We start from the raw sequence: 20,498 nt of genomic DNA on the forward strand, positions 1-20,498 counted from the left end.
AATGACTAACCAAATTCACTCTATTAACATAAAAATAATCAAAAACATGCAATAAACAAATGAGAATGGTGGACTAAGCCAAATTAGGAGGTTGAATGAGCCCAAATAATTGTACATTTTTGGGGCTCATCATCACCCCCCTACTGAAAGTGTTGCTCATCCTCTGAGCAACCAAATCTCTCCCCTTGTCTTTGATGGCCCTGGTGACTTCCTTGGCTAATCATCTCGGCCGATTTCTCCTTTGGCTTCCCGCTTTTCAAACTTTCCTGTAGAAACTGTTCGCTGGCTTCCTGTAGAAACAGTCTCTGTCTTCCTGTAGAAACAGTCTGCTAGCTTCCTGTAGAAACAGTCTGCTAGCTTCAATGAACTGCCCGAGAATAGATATTGCATGCCGAAGCTGGATGGGAATCACTGTTTTTCCATTGGTTAACCTTGATTCATGTTTCTGTTCCTGACATGACAATACTTTCCGACTGTGGCAGCTTTCTTTGCTTCATAAAATGCTTACTGCAATAGCAAATATAATAACAGATTTGTATCCCACAGCCAACCCAAATATAACATTAGTTGCTGCTTCCAGTCCTGCATGAATCGGCAACATCTAGGACAGGGCTGTAAGCATTACTAGTGCAGTATTCAGTGACAAAACCAATAACAAGGCCAGACCACAAACCAATAGCACCACAGAAGAAAAGCTCCCAGTTCTTTACAACCTTCTGGGCACCAAAATTGAAGATAGTGAAGGATGAAGGCAATGCAACTAGGCTTACAGCAACAATGCCAATAGACATCACTACTATGGAGATAATACGTTGCTTTTTCAATGCAGGCTCAATTTCCTTCACAGCCTTGATCTCAAATATGTTAGTTGCAAACAGAGTTGTGATTAAGCAAGCAATGATACCCATTGAACTAATAAGCAAGGGATAACACATGGCAGTAAGATCATGAGAGTTTTCAAATGATGATATGGATGCAACAACCAGAGCTGCACAGGAAGATTCAGTCATAGGACCCAAATAGATCTGATCCCATACCAACGATATCTCCAACATTGTCACCAACATTATCAGCAATGACAGCTGGGTTGCGTGGATCGTCTTCAGGAATGTTCCTCTCAACCTTGCCAACAAGATCAGCACCTACATCTGCTGCTTTGGTGCAAATACCACCACCTACGCTGCCAAACAGAGCCATGGAAGAACCACCGAGACCATATTTGAAGATGTTGAAATAAGTTTTGCTAACCATTTCATATATTTTTCTCTAAGATGTTCTGCTAATTTTCGTTTATCTCCATCTGAATTCGAATACACTTCGAGTGAATCATGATCATTGCAACAATTTCGGAGAGAAATAAAACAATCATCAAATGAGTTGATGATAGAGAACCAATTAACTGATTGTGCACACTTTAGTTGAGGACGTGGAAAGTGCCGATGAACAACAGTTCATGAGTTTCAGCCAAGCCGTCTTCAATTTCTCCATGATTTGTGATGAGGTGGAAAAAAACATGTGCGCTAGATTTTTCAAACTGCAGTGATACATGTCTTCTTCTCTCCTTTAATTAATTGACATCCTGTTCACTGGAGTTCAACTACCATTAACTGTGTTTTTTTTTTTTAATTTTTCACGTGAATGGCCGATCATGCTGTGTGATTTTTGCCTTGAGTGCTAGAGAAGACAATCGGTTGAGCCTCGCTAATCCGTGGCTTAATTCCACCATTTCATTCATTCATGCAGTTTCCAAATTAATTTTATGCAATAGAAGAATGGGTTTGTCACATACCTCGAAGTTGAATGGCTGCCGTGAGCTGCTGTGGGCTGTCATTGCTGCATGCATTTGATTTTATGGTTGCATGATGGCTGGGTTGCTAATCCATGGCTGGTTTTCTTGTGCAGGTGTCCTCTGGCCAGATGCATGCAACAAGAATTCATTTCCACGTTCAGATCTGCATCCTGAACCTGCTGCCATTGAATTTTCACAGGACCAGAACTTCTTTTTTTCATTTCTCCCAAACGGCAAACCGGATTGAGCTGAAACTTGGTGGGCATGTTCCTACCATCATGATGCATCTCCCATAGCAAATTCGTGATCAATGGATGCACGGATTTCGAGAAAATTGGAAAATGGCTGAAGATTTCAGAGCTCGATTTCTCGGAAACCGTGCATCGGAATTGGCTGAAACTGCTTGGGTAGGCTACTATCACCCACGTGCATCTCCCCATGAAACAGGTTTTGAAACGGATGCACGGTTATGGAGAAAATGCAAAAATGGGTGATGGTGATGGAGGCTGATTTCTTGGAAACTGTGCACCGGAATTGCATGAAACTGCTCAGGCATGTTGTCATCGACCTTGTACAACCCCCCATAAAATGGTTTGTCAAATGGATGCATGGTTCTCAAGTTATGGCAAAAACAATTTTGGCTCTAGGTATTTTTGCTTCAAGGCTTTTTGCATGTGCTTGCATGGGATGACAAAATGAATTTTGCTTGTGATGCAGGTATGGAGATGATGGAGGAGGAGTTGGAAGATGGCATGAGGGCTTCTGAACCCTTGAGGAAGCTACCATGCTCGCCAAACCACTTTTTGAAATGCATGCCTAGTTTCCCACAATTTCTACAGGAAGATCCTGTAGAAGCACAATGAGAAGCACAAGGAGGTGAAAAAAATGATGGATGAAGGCAAGGGATGGACACACAAGTGCTTGCAGGCCTAACCAATAGACTCCCACCATCAGATTCACTTTTGAAATTGGATTTGGCTCGTCCAAAGGTTCTACAGGATGTTTCCTGTAGAAATTCAGAGCTTCCTGTAGAAGACACAGTTTTGAGGGAAGAAGCATAATGACATGAAAAAAATGATGGAAAAGGGGTGAGGAATGGAAACATGGATGTGGGTAGGCCTCATGGACATATTCCAAGCCTTCAGGTCCTCCTCGGAGATCAATTTGGCTTTTTTGTAAGCTTCCTGTAGAAGATACGAAACTTCCTGTAGAAGGCACAAAAACTCCTTTGTCTTTGATTTGAGTGCTCCTCCTGTCATGAAACGTCCTTCTTTAACCTGCAATGTCATTGTTGCAACATGAAATGGAGATTAGCTTTATTTTTCTTTTTCTTTTTCTCTTTTTTTTTTTTTGAAAAACAACTAGGGCGCCTCATGGAGGTTTTCACCCTAATTGCCTGCCTTGGGCGCCTCCAAGGGAGGTTTTCACCCAAAGATCTTTTTCTCTTTTCTCTTTTTTTTTCAACCCATTGACCGCCTCATGGAGGTTTTCAATCAATGAGCCAACCTAAGGCGCCTCCGAGGAGGTTTTCACCTTAGATTTCTATTTTCCTTTTTCATTTTTTTCTTTTTCTTTTTTCTTTTTTTCTTTTTTTTCTTTTTTCTACCCTACCCTACTTGAAAAACAAAATCATTTTCAAGTATAAGAATACTTCCAATGGAGCCATGTGCACATCGAGATTAGAGACAAGATGATGTGGAGGCTCGAAATGCATGCTCTGACAGGTATCCAGATCTCAGAGACCAAATGATCTGACTTTGAAGGGATCAAACATAGTTGAGGAAGAAAGTACTGCTGCAACTTAGTGACTGTCTGGAACCATGCCTCAATATAGCTTTGATATCCTTGGTCCCTTTGCTGATCTGGATCATTCTTCATGTCACTTTCTATCATGACTTTCTCATCTTCCTCCTTTTGCTGATCTTTCTCTTGAATACATGGAAGATTTGATGGTAACCATGAGGGAACTTTCTCCATCTCTGATTCTGATCTCTTCTCTTCATCAAGTGCAGCCCATGGTTCTTTGATCTTTTCTTTTGGATCTTCTTTTGCCTTTGGTCCTTCAATGCTTTCAAGATGATCTCTTTTTTGCAACACTCTTCCTAAGCTTTGGTGAAGATCATTGGGCTCAAGAGGAGTTGTTTGGATATGTTGTGCCTCAGATTTGCAATGGGGTTGAGCTACTCCATTGCATGGCTTTGGAAATGGTACGGGTAGATGAGTGGAGGTGTGAAATTGAGATGGAGATGGATGGCATTGTGGTTGGGTAGGCATTTGGGGTTGCCTTGGTGGAGGAGGAGGCGATGGTTGTGGATGAGCAGGTGGTGGAGGAAAATGAGCGGGATGGGAGTTGTACTGGGGCCTCCACTCCTGATAAGGTGCATTCCACTGAGGCTGTGGCTGAGCATAAGAGTGAAATGAATGAGCAACTGGTTGGGCATAATATGGATCTGTGAAGGAACAAGGAGGATATGACCAAGGAGGAGGTGTAGACCAGGAAGGATGAGCAGGGGGATCCCAAGAAGGCATGAAAGTGGCTTGACAAGGGTCATAATAGGTCTCGGGTATCCCTTGCATCTCCTGCTGGTAAGATCTAGGTCCATGTGGCCTCCTTTGGTTCATATAATAGAGTGATTCAGTGGCTCCCTTGGCTCTTTGATATGCAGCTTTGATTCTGGGCAAGGAAGGGCACTGATCTGTAGGATGGTATTCTTCACATACAAAACACACTTCTAGGGAGTGCATTGGACATTCGTTCCTAGGATGCTTTTTAAGGCACCTAGGACAAAAAATGACCAAAGCCCTCTTGGCTTCTTCTTGCTTCTTTTGGATCCGCAAGGTATCCAGTTGCATGGCAAGAAACTGCCTCATATCTCTCTTGAAATCTTTGATCTGATTTTCAAATTCATCCTTGGACAAGATGTTGCTCTCAACATTTCTGCTTGTAGCCATTTGCTTCAGAGGAATGTTTTCTTCTTCTTCTCCCCTATAGGTTCTTCAGATATGTCTTGATGTCCACCCAGGGGTTCTTTCATCACAGCCATCGAAGAAGAACGTTGGCTGTGTGAAGCAGTGGGGGTGTTGTGCAATCATTTTTCTAACTTATCTCTACTCCTACAAGGCATGAAATAGATTGAACTGCAACTAACTATCTTGCGAAATTGAAATGAAAGCAGGAAAGGACTAATCTATTTTGCTCAAATCAAATTGCAAGAATGAAATGCTAGGCTACGCTTGCGAAATTGAAACACTAATCTTATGCTTGCAGAATTGAAATGCGGAATTGAAAGGCTATTCTAGGAAAGCAGGAAATGCTAATCTATGAAAGCAGGAAATACTAATCTAGGAAAGCAAGAAAGGCTAATCTACTTTTGCATAAATGAAATTGCATAATGGAAATGAAATAAACTACTTAGAAGAAGGTTGTAGTAGAAAATAGAAGAATAGCAACAATCACCAATACTCTGCCGCTTCCCCGGCAACGGCGCCAAAAAGATGGTGAGCTCCAGTATTGTAGCAATAATGCTACAACTCCTGGGGCTTCCTGTCTCTTAATTTTATCAACCCGGTAGTTCGTACAAACTTGGAAGCGGCGGTGCTATATGCACAAGTACTAGCTCTTGCCGCAGCTGTCACTTGGTCAGCTGGCACAAGTCCGCTAGGGCTCAAGCCAACTTCTATAGGCTCTCAGAAGAAGCTTGCTAAATGATGGACGAAAGCTAGCTCAGAGAAAACTAATCTACTTGGCGAAAATGAACTGAAAGCAAATCGAAGCATGTAAACCTAGGAAACCCTAATTTGACTAGTCTAACCTCTACAATGCAAAGAATGTGAATAAAACTTCTACCAATGCTGTCATTACTTCTAATAAGTGAAAATGCATGAATCTAATCTACTTGCATCTTAAAAGACATGTTTTTGTATTTTTTCTTTAAGTGGATGGAGTGATTGTGATTTTGTGCTTATTAGGGTTTGGTTGTGCAGATGGGATGGAGAAGGAAGGAAAGCATGGGAAAGGTTGGGGAGGTTAGGAGAGGTCCCTAGGGATCCTTAGCATCCATCCACAGAGGTTCCTCACGTTCAGAGGCTCAGCAACCGAGTGAGTGGCCTCCTACAGGATGTCTGCAGGGGTTTCTACAGGAAAGTCCTGTAAGTCTTCTACAGGATGTCTACAAATGGCTACAGGATGACCTACCGTGAGTGTTTGGAGTGATGGAGGAGTAATGGAATGGTAGGGGGAGATGTGTAAGGTAGGAATGAGGCTGGTGATGGCTCAGAAGCTGGAAAATCAGATGAGGGAAGAGTGCATGCAATGGTTTGATGATTGGAAGGATGGAACCAACGAAAGTTGAAGGAGATGGAGCTATGTGGGAAATGAGAGAGTTGGAGGGTAAATGAGTGAGACAGAGGTTAAATAGAACTTGAGGAGGTGATGAAGATGATAGAGATGCCCTGCACAATGCTCATTTAAACGAATCAATGAATTCTTGCAAACAAACCAAGTCCTAGCTAACTTAATCTAATTGTCAATGAAATAAATGAACAACAGCTTTGTTTGGAAAGAGAACCATGTACTTCACGTGAGAAAGAGCATTCCAAAAGATCTAAATGCATAACAAACTCCTACCAATCGATTCTAAGCATAAAAAGCTACGTTACCCATCAAAACCAACTACCATAACAAAGCAAGATCTAAAGAGCAGATTTTTATTTCAAGAACGCAACAAACACATAAAGATACACAAGGGAGGTACTGGGCGCTTGAGATGGGCCCAACCCCAAGAGCTACAGCCTCCCATGAAAGATTTAGAGCTGGTGCAAAGCTGGATCCATCTTTATTAATCAAGAAATGAAAAGTACATCAAAACTGTCCATAAGGAGAGCTTGAGAATGAGTTGAAAGCAAAGCTAATCCATGGCCTAAAAATCGAACTACAAGCTAGCTAACTAATGGCTAAAACAAAATGACTAACTAGCTACAAAAATGACTACCCACTAGCTACAAAAATGACTACCAACTAGCTAACCAAAATGAGGCCCCAAGCCTTCTTATTTATACAATTTGAGGACCCAACAGTCCTCCTAAAAGTTAGGGACTTGGCTGCCCAAGACTTGGAGTTAACAGCAGTCCAACTTGACTTGCTTGGCTGCCCTTGAGCTGATTGATTCGGTGGCCCTTGAACTCCGAGCTGATGGTGGAGAATTCGAGGTAAGGGCCCATAAATGAGGGGGACACCTTCCTACAAATCCTCTAGCTTGTTCTCCCACGAATTTGGCTGCCAAGTGCTCATTAAGACCTTCAAATTTGTCTCCAAGTTGACCAACAAGGCTACATAAAGCACCCATTAGACTTGTTGGCATAATGACTAACCAAATTCACTCTATTAACATAAAAATAATGAAAAACATGCAATAAACAAATGAGAATGGTGGACTAAGCCAAATTAGGAGGTTGAATGAGCCCAAATAATTGTACATTTTTAGGGCTCATCAATGACTATTCTCGTAAAAGATGTATTTATTTCATGCAGAAGAAGGACCAAACCTTCACAAAGTTTTGTGAGTTCAAAGCTTTGGTCGAGAAAGAGTCAGGGAAGAAGATCAAGGCCTTGAGAAGCGACAATAGTGGAGAATATGTCTCTCAATAGTTTAAGGACTTCTGTGCAGCATAAGGAATTAAACGAGAGTTGATGGCACCTCATAACCCATAGCAGAATGGGGTAGCCGAGAGGAAGAATAGAACTATTGTAGGGGAAACACGGGCAATGCTGCATGACCAAGGCCTACCACTTCACTTGTGGGCTGAGGCATACAACATAGCGGTCTATTTGCAGAATAGAAGCCCACATCACATACTTGGGATGAAGATACCAGAGGAAGCTTTCTCCGGTAAGAGACCAGATGTGGGTCACTTCAGGATCTTTGGCTCATCGGCATATTACCATGTGACAAAGGATGCATGGAAGAAGCTTGAGCTGACAGCAGAGTTGGGGATATTTGTGGGGTACACTGATACACCTCACAACTATCGGGTGTACTTGCCTACCAGTCGGAGGACAGTGGTTCGCAGAGATCTCAAGTTTGATGAGTAGAAGGCCATGTGAGTTTCCCTTGAGAGGGAGCTCCAACTATAGACTGTGGAGGAACTGTTGGTTCCTAAGGAGGAGGAGCCTCAGACTGATGCAGAGTAATCGCATGTAGAGGTTCCAGGAGTGGAGACATCCACTCAACCAGAGTCTTCCAGAGATGGACAGAAGTGCACAAGAGAAGCTGATAGATTGTTGGAGGATGTGAGAGAGAATGTGGGAGCACCATCTTCTCAGTGCAGACATAGGAGGTCACCTGAGAGGTACACTGGATACATGGTCCTTGCTGGGGAATGTGTTGAGACTGAGCCATCTTCCTTTGAGGAAGCAGTGCAGCATCCGATTTGGGTTGATGCTATGGTGGAGGAGTATGACTCCATAGTTCGTAACGGTGTTTGGGACTTGGTTCCGAGACTGAAGAACAAGTCAGTTGTGAGTTCCTGTTGGCTTTATAAGGTAAAGCAAGCTGCTGATGATGGGAGGATCATGTTGCTGCAATATATTTCGATAGAGGAGCAAGATGATGACATTTTGACAAAGGCATTGTCAAAGTGTAAATTCGAGTTCCATAGAGACAGGATCGGGGTGGCAGATAATCCCTTTCTTGTTGAGAGGGAGTGTTGAAATGTGGCAACAAGAATATTCCAATTTAATTTGTCCTTGAATTAAATTGTGAATTAAAATCGAATTTAGTCTTAACAACTACTTGGAAATAATTAATTAATTCATTTTGAATTAATTAGTTGGAGAAATTCAAGTTAGAAGTCTTTCTGAAGTCATGCAAGAGTTATCCCTTAAATTAAGGAGATAAGATTGAGTTATATTTGAGTTGTAATTAGTTAACTCAGTTTATTGAGTTAAGTCCAGTTAAATTAGTTCCAAACTGTTTGAGGAACTAATAGAGAGTTAACAGTCAGTTGATGCATGCATGCACTCAACTAGTGCTACTCCAGTTAACTGAAGATTCCCTCATCAGAAACTCATGCATGTCTATTCTGAGAAAGACCCAGTTGAGATTAAAGTCAAGGACAATGTACTATCAGTTGCATGTGTTTTCTTATAAAGAAAACTCATGCATGCAGTCAAGGCATCATTCCTTGAGGATTGCGCAGTTCTGACAGTGTGTGAGATCAGAAGTGTTCCACTTGGTGAGGTGAGAATCATCCTAGAGGAACAACGCAAGGAAATAGGAGCTTGGAGGGTAGAGAGGAAGGCTGGAGAGAAGCCAAGATTGCCTATGAGCATCTGTGAGGATTGTACTGAGAGCTGGCTAGATGTGAGAGCTAAGGCTTTGTATAATTCCTATGTATTTCCACCTTGTATGATAATACAGATAGTGGGGTTTTTAGCTGAGGCTTTCCCCAAAGTATTTTCATGTGTATTGTGCATTGATTCTTCTCTTCTGGTTATATTTTTCAGCTCGAGCTTTAAGCTTCTGCAAATTTATAGTAGAAGTAGGTTATAGTATTCTGCTTTGATTTATATTGCATTATCGGGTTAACCTACCATCAGATTTTCTACATACCTTGGGTAGAGATCTTGAATTCCTATCTGATCCTACTCAAATGGAACTATCTCTTATCCCTTGAGCTCATCCTCCCATCATATGTGGATCTCAAGCCTAAGATGGTAAATCATAAACTACCCATCTTACCCTATATATTTACTGCCTTTCATAGCCTCATGGTTGGCCTTTGGAGATTGATAGTTCCCTCATGCTGGTGCCTTGAACCTAAAGGAGTCATCACATTCATGTATTAGGGTTGGTGTTGAGGTGTTTTTTGTGACAAGGAAGGACAAGTCAACTTGGGGAGACATCTACAAAGTCAACTTCTACTTATGTTTGCACCCATGTATTTCAATGCCATGTTGATTCATTGAATAGAGGTTTTAGATTATTCTACATGGATGTTGTGGATCCTTTGCTTATTTTAGTCATATGTGCAAGTTATAATTATAGCACTTGTAGCTAGAATTGGAGCTTACAAGCGAGGAGGAAAGGAAGGCTTGCTACAAATTCGATGTATGATTCTTTCCCATACTCTAATTTCTCTAAGGCAAACTTTATGATTTTTGCCTTCTATTGTTCTAGATCAATCCACTATATCTAGGGAATTCAACATTGTTCACAATCGTGAAATTTCCGCATAACATCCCCAAAGCTAGTTGCATGAACTAATTATTGTGTCTTCAATTAAAAGATGCAACCTCCGTTCCCCTCCTTGTTTTGTGTTATGATTTGCATGATAGGGAATTAATTTGAGATTTCATTTCACTTTTGATTGCATAGACTTTTGTCTGGTGATCCCTGGGCAAGGATCATGGAGTAACAACTCCTTGTGGTTGGGTAATTCTAACTAGATCAGGAAGAAAACTATTTTTTTTAAACAATAATGAGAATAGTGTTTGAAGATTTATATGGTGATGAATAATGAGAATATTTGTATTGATTTCAAAATATGTGCCCGGTTCACAATGTTACATCGAGGGTTACAATTCAATTTTCTCATATTATTCAGGTATGTCTATCATAACCTGTATCAAAATTATCCTCTATTAAGGGATGCTAAACTAATTGACAAAGTACGAGTCTTTGGAGATGAGACATTCCAAAAGGACCCCAAAATAATTTTTTATTTTGCAAAACATATAACCTATTGGAAATGAAACTTAAGGAACAAAGGATGGCCTTAATTGGCCATCCACCTTTAATTCACCAAACTTCAAGATGCAATCTTCATTAGCAAATTCATCCACTTCTTTATTTTTATCCCGTAAGACATGGAAAGAGTTAATCGAGGGGATTTATTTTACATCCTTTCGAATGTGATTCAATAGGCTTTCCAATATATTATCCCTTGGAGAGGATCCTTTTACCATGTGTTGAATAATTAGAAGGGAATCCCCCAACACAGTAAGCGAAGGAAAATTATTTTCTTTAGCTATAGGGAGGCTTTGCAGAAGACCATAGGATTCTACTTAATTATTTGTTATATTTTCTAATCCCCATGAGTACTTCAATACTTTATTTCCATAAGGGCCATAGAGTACCACCCCCCTCTCGACACCCCTGGAAGGAAGCTATTTTTCAAAATGATATTTTGACTTATTTCCTTATATGTTTACTCAAATTTCAAGTGTAAGTACTTTTTAGATCCAAAATTTAACTCCACATCTAATGAGTGCCTACACTTGAAATTTGAGTAAAATTTTAAGGAGATAAGTTAAAGTTACAATTAAAAAACTAGTTTCTTTCGTTTCTTTTGAAAATTCATCTCTTATTTATTATTTTCATTATTATATTATTATTTTCCTTAGGAGGCCCATTTAAAACATAAAAAATTCCCTAATTAAATAGTAGTGATAAGATGGATATAATTTGTTTATTATCATTATTTTAGCTTTTTATAAACAAATTATTATTGACTTTTTTTAGGTTAGATAAGACTTTATGTTATGGTTTAACACAAATTATACATAAAATCCTTTGTGCTTATAATGGCATGTCACTTGGGAAACTAGACTAGTTGCATATAAATGCTGTTTTTTTCCACACTATTGGGGACTATGATATCCCATTCTCAAATTTATGAAATGCTTGATGGTGTCTAAAATAAAGCTATGAAATTACACCCTATCCAACCTACAATTAACAATAACGTTGCTTTTAGGACAAAAAACATAAACAAACTAGACAAACATCTAAGTTGACGAAGACGCCACCTATATGGGGGTTGGTTCTTCAATATCCTTATAAGAACAAGTGAATTCCATATTTGCCACTTTCTTTGCTGAGATACATACCTTATCATCTAGTTTTCACATTTTCCTTTGAAACTCATCAATGCATAAGATAATTTCTTGTTGGGTCTGTGATCCATCCATAAGAAATTTCCCCATGATAGTTCTAATCTACCATTACAAATCCATAATCTACATATAACAAGTTTTCCTTGTGCGAGTATTTCTAGTCTCAGATATCCAACTACTTATTTCTTCTTGAATTTCAACATTAGGGATAAAACTCCTCTCTACTCAGGCTTCTTCCTCTGCTTGGGGGATTTATCTACATACTTTTAGAGGAATACTATCAACATAAGTCATAGTAGAATGCTCCATTGCAGTTTGAGCCCTCAGAGTGGGTGGGGTGGGCCCCACAATTACTCCTACGACTAGAGGGGTGGTGGATTCTAGGCATGATGTAGGAAATAAATGGGAGGTGAGATGATAGGACTGAGGAGATAAATTACCAAATGAACAATGCTAACTCACCCCTACAATAAGAGTATATGTAATAAGAGACAACAACTAGCCTTGGAGAAAGACCTTGAAGGGATTGCAACTTGTAATAGATCCGACCTGCAAATATATGAAAATATTAAATATACACAATACTGCAATTAAACCTAAGAGCCCATACAAAAGAAAAATAAATAAACTTCAGATTTGATCTGCAAACTCGCCGCCCAAACAATGGGCTTATCACATTATTGCTAACTACTTGTGGTCCCTTACATGATGCAGGTTAACCACTTTATTTATTAACTATGGCCCATCACATTATTGCATTATTCCCTTGGGTACCTCCCTCTGTACCATATAATACCCCCCTAGGTATACTACAGTTGCTTCTCTCACAAATATACAAACAAAAACAACCAACCATCCAAGAGTTCTATGAGAGTTATGAGGGTAGATGGGCAAGCCATTTAACACCAAAACTAAAAGCCCATTATTTTACCTCATGACATATGTGAACCAAAGGACATAACTAAGACTAAATTTAACAATGATGAACAAAGGAAAAGTTAGCGAATCTCTAGACAAGTTAAAACAAAGAAAATGTGGTCAAAGACAACATACAAACAAAATAGAGGGTCTTGAAGGAAGTGTGGTTTAATCGATCCTCTAACCCAACTTGATACAACCAACTAGCTTAGAGCTTGGTGAAGATTAGAAGTAAAGAAAATAGAGTCCTTCAATGCAAAAATATAATGTTAAAACTCATGGATGACCTCACTCACATAGGTAACTAGAAGGAATTAAAAAATAATAAAAATAATAGAGATGAATATAGGGATAATTAAGTAAACTACAATACTATCTAAGATATGGTAGAGGGAGTGGTGACAATCAAACCAACTTCTAAATTAGTACTTCACAGATTGCTACCCAAATGAAGCTGGTTGATGTTAGGGTCCTATAATTTATAGGATCTCAAGGTAATTGAGTATTATATCTCAGGAATCTTATTTTGTAAATACTTGTCAATCTGCCAATGATTTCCAAATAAAAGAAAAAGAATTAAAAAATGAAAAGAGGGTATAAAGAAGAAAAATAAAGAGAAAAACAAGAATATTGAAAAAGAAGAAAAGATTGAACCCCACCAAAAGCAAGAAAAATAAACAAAAAGGAATAATATTGAAAGTGTTGCAAGTCTAAATGCCACTACTCATAGATAATTTTGCTTCATTATTGAAAATAAAAAGTTGTGTGCAACTTGTTCAAAATGCCACAATCACTAGTTTTTAGTTTAATCATACAGTGTAATCATGATTAAACTCCTTTCAATTTCTGTAAATTAGATAGAGAATAAAGACTTACCCAACAGTTTAATCTGGGTAAATCACTAGTTAGGTAGAAAATGACATTGATCCAACTGTTTAATCTGGATCAATAGGAGAAATAAGGGATAGGTTAGGTAGTTTTTCCATTCTGTATAAAAGAAAATAAAGTGGGTTTGCTAGTCTAAGTGCACCCTAGAGGAAAGAATAAAAATGCTAGTTTAGCTAAGGGTAGGTAGATTGGGTTATTTGTAAATATCTGCACATGTAATTTTATCCTAAGTTTGAGGATGGGATTAAAAAAAGAGGTAGATATGTGCGCTATGGATAAAGTTCTTTATATGTTTATATTTTCCCTTATCCTAAGATCAAAAAGCATATATTAAAGCACAAGAGGACAAAGTTCTTTGTCGTATTGAGGTTAAAGTACACTCCACTCAGCACCCTCGGGATCTGCTCCCGCACTTCATCCACAACCTTTATCCGTTTTCGGCCCCCCTCTCCATTCTGTCTTTACCGCTGGGGGGGTCCAGAAAGCAGTTCTCTCGCCGGGCCCCATCCCTTACGTGTCGCCCTCTGGTGATTTCGCACCCCCCTCACTAAAACCATTAACCGCCCACTACCCCCTCCGGAAACCACTTTCCCTCATCTGCTTTGCTGCGCCCCACCACTTTCCCTCCACCACTCTCTGCCTGCCACATGGCATAACCGTTGGCCTATTAAATGTGTTCCCAGCCAAAACGACATTCTCCATTTAATTCAATTTTCTCTTGGGTAACCGTTCAACCTAATGGTCCCACACCATTTTCAACGGGACATTCGTCGCAACGTTTAAAATCTCCTGCACCTATCGTTCTAATCCATTTTTCACTTCTATTTTCTGTTATTGATGTTTTCGCGTAGCAGTCACTCTCAGAGATATTCTGCGACCAGATCAAGATAGAAAAAACTGATAGTTCCCTTTCATTTTCGCCTAATAGTCCGTTATTCTTCTGTGCTCAGTAAGCCTCCTCTGCAAATTCATCCTATTCACATATTTTTACAGTCATGCCTCCTAAGACTAAGACTCAAGATAAGCCCATTAATCCTTTAATTCCCCCTTCTGTAGATTTAGATCATATACCTTTAGCTAATAGGGATTACAGGATAAATGAAACTCAGTGTGACTACGATTTTCTGGAATTGTATTGCTAGTTAGAGGATAAACACACAGACAAAACTGATGAAATTGGGCTCTGGGAGTCAAACCTCCCCCATTATATTTTCCCCTTGACATTCCAAGCCCCAGAATTTACCAGAAGGTGTCAATCTTGTTATGTCCCTGCCCAAAGAGCCATCATTTCCCCTACAGGTGACATTCTTTTCACCATTACAACCCAATCCATTGACCAAATGATGTTGGCCCCCACTATGGAAAATGCTGCCCCTTTCTCCCTAGAAGCCCTCACCCAACTTTATCAAAAGCTGGACTTTGCCACCAGAGCCAGAATTTTTGAGATTTTCTTGCTAGAGAATGCCCAATTGCCCAAAAAGAATCCTCCATATCCTTCTTCCATTTTCCCTGATCAAACCAAGCAGATTATTTCCATGATTTCTTACATTTTAGGCTATTATTTTGATTAGTGGGTAGATGAGCCCATTTTAGGATTCCTCTCCATATTTTCCACAGACAACAAGCCCTCCTTGGTGTTCAACTTCAATGAATTTTTGGTTGATAGTATTAATGAACAATTCATAAAGTTTCCTGCGGAACAAGTGTTCAATTACACCTCTATTTTGATTTATATGTTCCTCTATTATCATACAGATAAATTCAGTTTTGCATTGCAGAAGCTTGATGATGCAGGGAACCAACAACCAATAATATTTTGGACCTCATTGGTCATGAGAGAACAACAAGAATGCACCTACAAGCAGTTTATTGAAGATTTTTTTCACCCAACCATGAACTTCTTAACACTGCAGTACAACCCAAGATCAGTGAGGAAATCAAGAGAATTTTGCATTTATCAGACCAAGCAAAGGCCGGGGATTGGTATTTATACCAAAATTACATCGAAATCAGGGTATATGGTTGTGAATTGGCCCCCTATAAACTCCCCAAATACATCGCAATGAGGATTTTTGCCTTGGAGTATATTAGGCAAATGCTGAATTCGGATGACATCCACTTTGTAGTGGCCAAGAAGAAGGCACAATTCAGAATAAAGACACAAGTGGGCCCATTTGTGTGTAACACAAGGACAACAGGTGAAGAGGCAGATATAATGCTTAAAGAAATGAAGTTCAGTTTGAGCTTTACATGGTCTTATGACCCTTGTGGCATTATTTCAAAGCTTAGAGTGGAGAACAAAAACACTCCTTACATTCATACCTCAAGGCCAGACATAGAGCAGTATGCTAATCAGCTGGAGTGGATAGAAAATACCTTGCAGGACGCTGAAGAACAACTTGTTTCTACTTCTAGTTTGCAGACTCTTATTCCTCAGGAAAAATCAAGCAATAGACAGAGGGAAGAAGGATCATCATCTACAGTCGAGAGTGAAGCTAAAGAATTCAGAATCAGCTATAGGAAGAGAGCAAAGGTAACTCCCAGAGTATAATTGGACAAAGAAACTGAAGAGAAGACAACCATCATCATCACAGATTCACCACCTGCAACTACCAAATTCACAACATCTCCTACTGAACCTTCATCTTCACAAGGTCACAAGGAAACTGAGCTGGAATCACAGAATGTCCAAACAGAAAAAGAGAAGATAGTTTTTGACAGGTACAAGAAGATAAAGCTCAGAAATGAAATTCTAAAAAATAACACTTATAACCAATTTTGGAAGCAGACCTCTAGCTCACAAAGTAGGTTGCTATCAATCTTTGATATAGAGCATGGAAAAATGCAGATGGCCTTTCTTGAGGCCCAGGTTCCACAGCCAAAATCAACAACAGACTACAAGAGCACTACTTTTGAATTCAGCACAAAGGACATACATCCCATTGATCAAATGGAGATGCACAAGCAAACTGGTGAAATGATATCCTCCACTTTAACTAACACTGCTATGTCACTTTCTAAATTGCAGGTTTCTTTTGCAAATGTCCAGTCACAGTTGAAGATGGAGAAAGTCTCCTCCTTGGCAAAGGATAACAGGATTAAGTCTTTGGAAGACTTGGTGATTAAAATAGGATATGATTCCAAAGATGTCAATGCTGCTGAGGAGATTATAAAAAAGAAGAACCTGGACATTTTAGCCTTAAGAAAGCAGCTCAAGCTACTAGCCACAAAAGATCCAATGACCAAATATATCGAAGAAGGTGAAGCACAAAAAGAAGATATGATGAAATTGATCATAGAACAAAATATACAGATTAGGTAGATGGAGGCAGAGATGGAGAAACTGATAAAGGAGAAGGAAGAAAATCTGAAGATGGCCATTGTCCCCTTGGATGCCATACCTATTTCTCAGCTTCCATCAACAGGGGCAACCACTGCAACTACTTCTTCCACTCAGACAGCAAGTGTTGAACAGGTAACACAAACACTACAGAATATGTCACTACAGTCAAAGGAGATTGAGACTTTGCAAGGCCAACTCAAAGCTTTGGAAGTGCAAAAGGCCAAAGCTGAAGCTGCTCGGGTTATTGAAATGGAGAAATCCCAGAGACTGTTGGAGAAGTTGCACAAGGTAGAGAGAGACACTTCAATTGGTCAGACCTTGGCCCAAGCCAAGGAAACTATTTGGTTGAATATATTAGACTCTATGAATGAGATTTGGCCTTCTATCCAAATCATATTTGAGCAGAAAGAGTTGATAGAGAAGGCTACAGAAACTATTGTGCAAGGAAGAGAAAAGCTGGGAGAGATGCCCACAAAAGCCTCTAATATAATCAAGTTTTTAAACTCAAAGTCCAAGTATGAGCTAGAGGAGGTAGGAATCAGTGATAGAACTGCCACCATTTTGGAAGTCAAGAAAGTCTTGACAAAGAGAAATCTCATTGATCAGTTGGAAGAAAGGTGTGAAACCTTAGAGCTGCAGGTAAACAGGTTCACAAATAGAATTGAAGCCTTAATCCAAAAGGGACTGCCCAATATCTATGTTATAAATGACAAATTGATCACTTAGGAAGACTATATCCTGAAGATGAAAGAAGTGGCTAGAAGCAACATCAAGTTTAGCGGAATTAAGGGTAGTATGATAGCAAAGGCGTTTTTGGAAACCATGCCAAACGATTTCCATTTACAGAATGAGGTAAAAAACATTTTTACCAGCTTTTGCCAAATACATAGAGGTAGATGAAATTTACGGCAAGGTAACAAAATTGATAGTGCCATATGAAAAGAGATGGGAAGAATTGGTTGATTTACTGGATTAAAGGATAATTCAAGAGCAATAAAACAAATTGCTAGTGCAACAGCCAGCATGATGGCCAGTTCAACATCGCAACACTGTTTCAGGTTGACTCAGCAACTGAAACCATCAAAACAGGGCCACCTTTCTTTTCAACAGCCTACGTGGCCTATTATTTTGCCAGGATTAGATGATATAGTTTGTAATTAGGCTAATAATACATTGTCGGTTTGACAACGATTTTGTAAAGCATTTTGTAATTTTTATTATAAATACTTCACTGTTTGAAGTATTAAGGGTTGATTTTCGAATGTAATTTCCTTCTGCATATTGTAATTTTCAAAGCATTGGAGCATCAATAATACAAGGACCTTTCACAAGATTCATGTGGTGTACTAAATGGTGATGTGTCTCTTCTGTCTATTTGTTTAAACATTGTTTTTCCTTTCTCTGTTATTCTAAATTTCTGAATTAATCAACAGAAACTGTGATAAATATGATTTGTTACTTAGAGCACCCTATTTTGGCTGTTGATAATTTTAATGTTTTCCACTGAAGTCAGATCAAGGAATTCTTAATTTCTCCTTGGTTTCTACTGAACCTTACACTTCTGCTATTCCACAATTCATTTAATTTATCAAAAGATCCAGTAGTGCAACATAGCTTTCCCTGTGAGAACTCCTCTAAAAATTGATGCAAAACTCCACTTTAGTTTATAGACTCCATAGCCCAATGGAATTATAACACTAAAATCAACCAAACCAATTCAAACAAAACAAACAAGTACAATCATAGCTAGCCTAAAACTTACACTAAAACAAAGCTAAATTAAACGGGGAGATCCCTCTTTGACGCTGACAGGGCTAGATCCCAGGTTCCAAAGTGGTTTTGATGCTATCCTATGTGTTTACTCTCTCAACCTCAAAAATACAGAAAGACAATAGTTGAGATAGGAGAAACCACACAAATTGTGAAGTGGAACAATTCTCCTTCTGAGCCCAACTATTTATGTTGATCCATGATTACCTTTGACACCGCTTTCTCAATTGAGTCTTAAAGCACTACGAATATAACACCTCACACTTTCCGTTAACATTAATACACAATAAAGGTAACCATAAAATCCATGTACAAGGAGAGCAATAATTCCAATTTGACCTATATTTATTTTCCCATGAATTTCCCCTGGTTTTTCTTCATCTTGTAGGTTTCTACCTCCATAGCCATGATTATGAGGTCCTTCGATTAGGCATTGGCTCAAAGGGTGATGAATTCTGAAGCCACTGAACTACCGAACTAGCCACCATTATGTAATTCCAAAATGACCTATATTTATTTTCCGATGAATTTCCCCTGAGTATTATTCATCTTGCAGGTTTCTACCTACCTAGATATGATTCTGAGGTCTCCATTAGGTATTGGCACAAAGGGCGATGGATTTTGAAGCTGTCAAACTACTGAACTAGCCACCATTTGAATGATAACTTGCAGTTAATGCTAATGCATGCTTTACAATGTTACACAATTTCCATGTGTGTGGGTTGTTTAGTCCCCACCCCCCACCATCTTCTCATTTATAGTATTTCATCATAGTTGAGTGACAAACCCCATGGGGAATTGACTTTTATTTTTATTATTATGGATTCAAAAATTCTTTTAGAAGAATCATTTGAGATCTTTAGTCCTTGGAATCAACAACAAGCACTTAAAGGAGGGACATTATTTCTAGTTTTTATTTAAAGGGGGCATGATGCCACCTAGTCCAATGTAGTGCTCATGATGGTTCTACCATCTTCAACCACCCTTAAAAGGGTGAATTGGGCACTTTTGTGAGATTTGAACCTTGGCAGGGGTCAATATTATCCTTATTTTCATTGACTAGGCTAAAATCTTGTTTTTGTTATGATTATTATTATTACATCAAATTCAAAAAAAAAATCAACAAACTTCAATTATTATTATTATTTTTACTTTAGTTTATTAGCACTACAAATGTGACACATCTACATAGATTGTAGATGCACTTCATTACTCTTGGTGCAACTAGAAATGGAAAAATAAGGGCACTCAATTGACTAACAATTAGATAACTCTACTCATTTATGGATTAATAACCTACTTCAAACAACCGACACACTAAATTGGAAGAAAAACAACTTGGGCATCATCATTACACCATTACAACTCTCCTTTGGACACTCACAAAATTATTTTTTCATGGCATTATGAGTCTTTATGCTAAAGAAATCCCCTATCTCATCCAACCTTTGTGATAGTCAATATACTCTAACTTCCTCTTGGCATGGACTTAAATCCATCTCTTAGGATCACCCCTCTTTGTACGTTATAAAGTATCATAAAGTACCATAGGGTTTTGGTTTTCCCTAGCCCACTCAATGACCTTCTAACTTAGTTAGGGTCCACTCTCCCATTTTCCTCCCCTCTTTATAATCAATCACAACCATCCTTAATATGTGTTGTACACAACCACTACATGTAAGAATATACATACAAAGCAGTAAGATGAAGATAAAGAACAATAGATAATGTAAAAATAGAAATTAGGACCCCTTAAAATGTTCAAAATGGTATAAAAAAAAAAAAAAACCATTATGTTATAAAAAACTATATATATATATATATATATATATATATTATTAATATTAATATATATATATATATATAATTCAATCGTTCCATTATAAAAGAATCAT

General features: G+C 38.8%; 1 pseudogene; it reads right to left on the minus strand.

Moving 5' to 3' along the window:
* Nucleotides 1-563: 563 nt before the first annotated feature.
* Nucleotides 564-1,197, minus strand: LOC149143998 (pyrophosphate-energized vacuolar membrane proton pump 1 pseudogene; annotated as a pseudogene).
* Nucleotides 1,198-20,498: the final 19,301 nt, after the last annotated feature.

Source organism: Pinus tabuliformis, chromosome X, assembly GCF_031772625.1.
Source record: "Pinus tabuliformis cultivar Carrire ecotype Pingquan chromosome X, CPIR1, whole genome shotgun sequence".
Classification (NCBI taxonomy): domain Eukaryota; kingdom Viridiplantae; phylum Streptophyta; class Pinopsida; order Pinales; family Pinaceae; genus Pinus; species Pinus tabuliformis.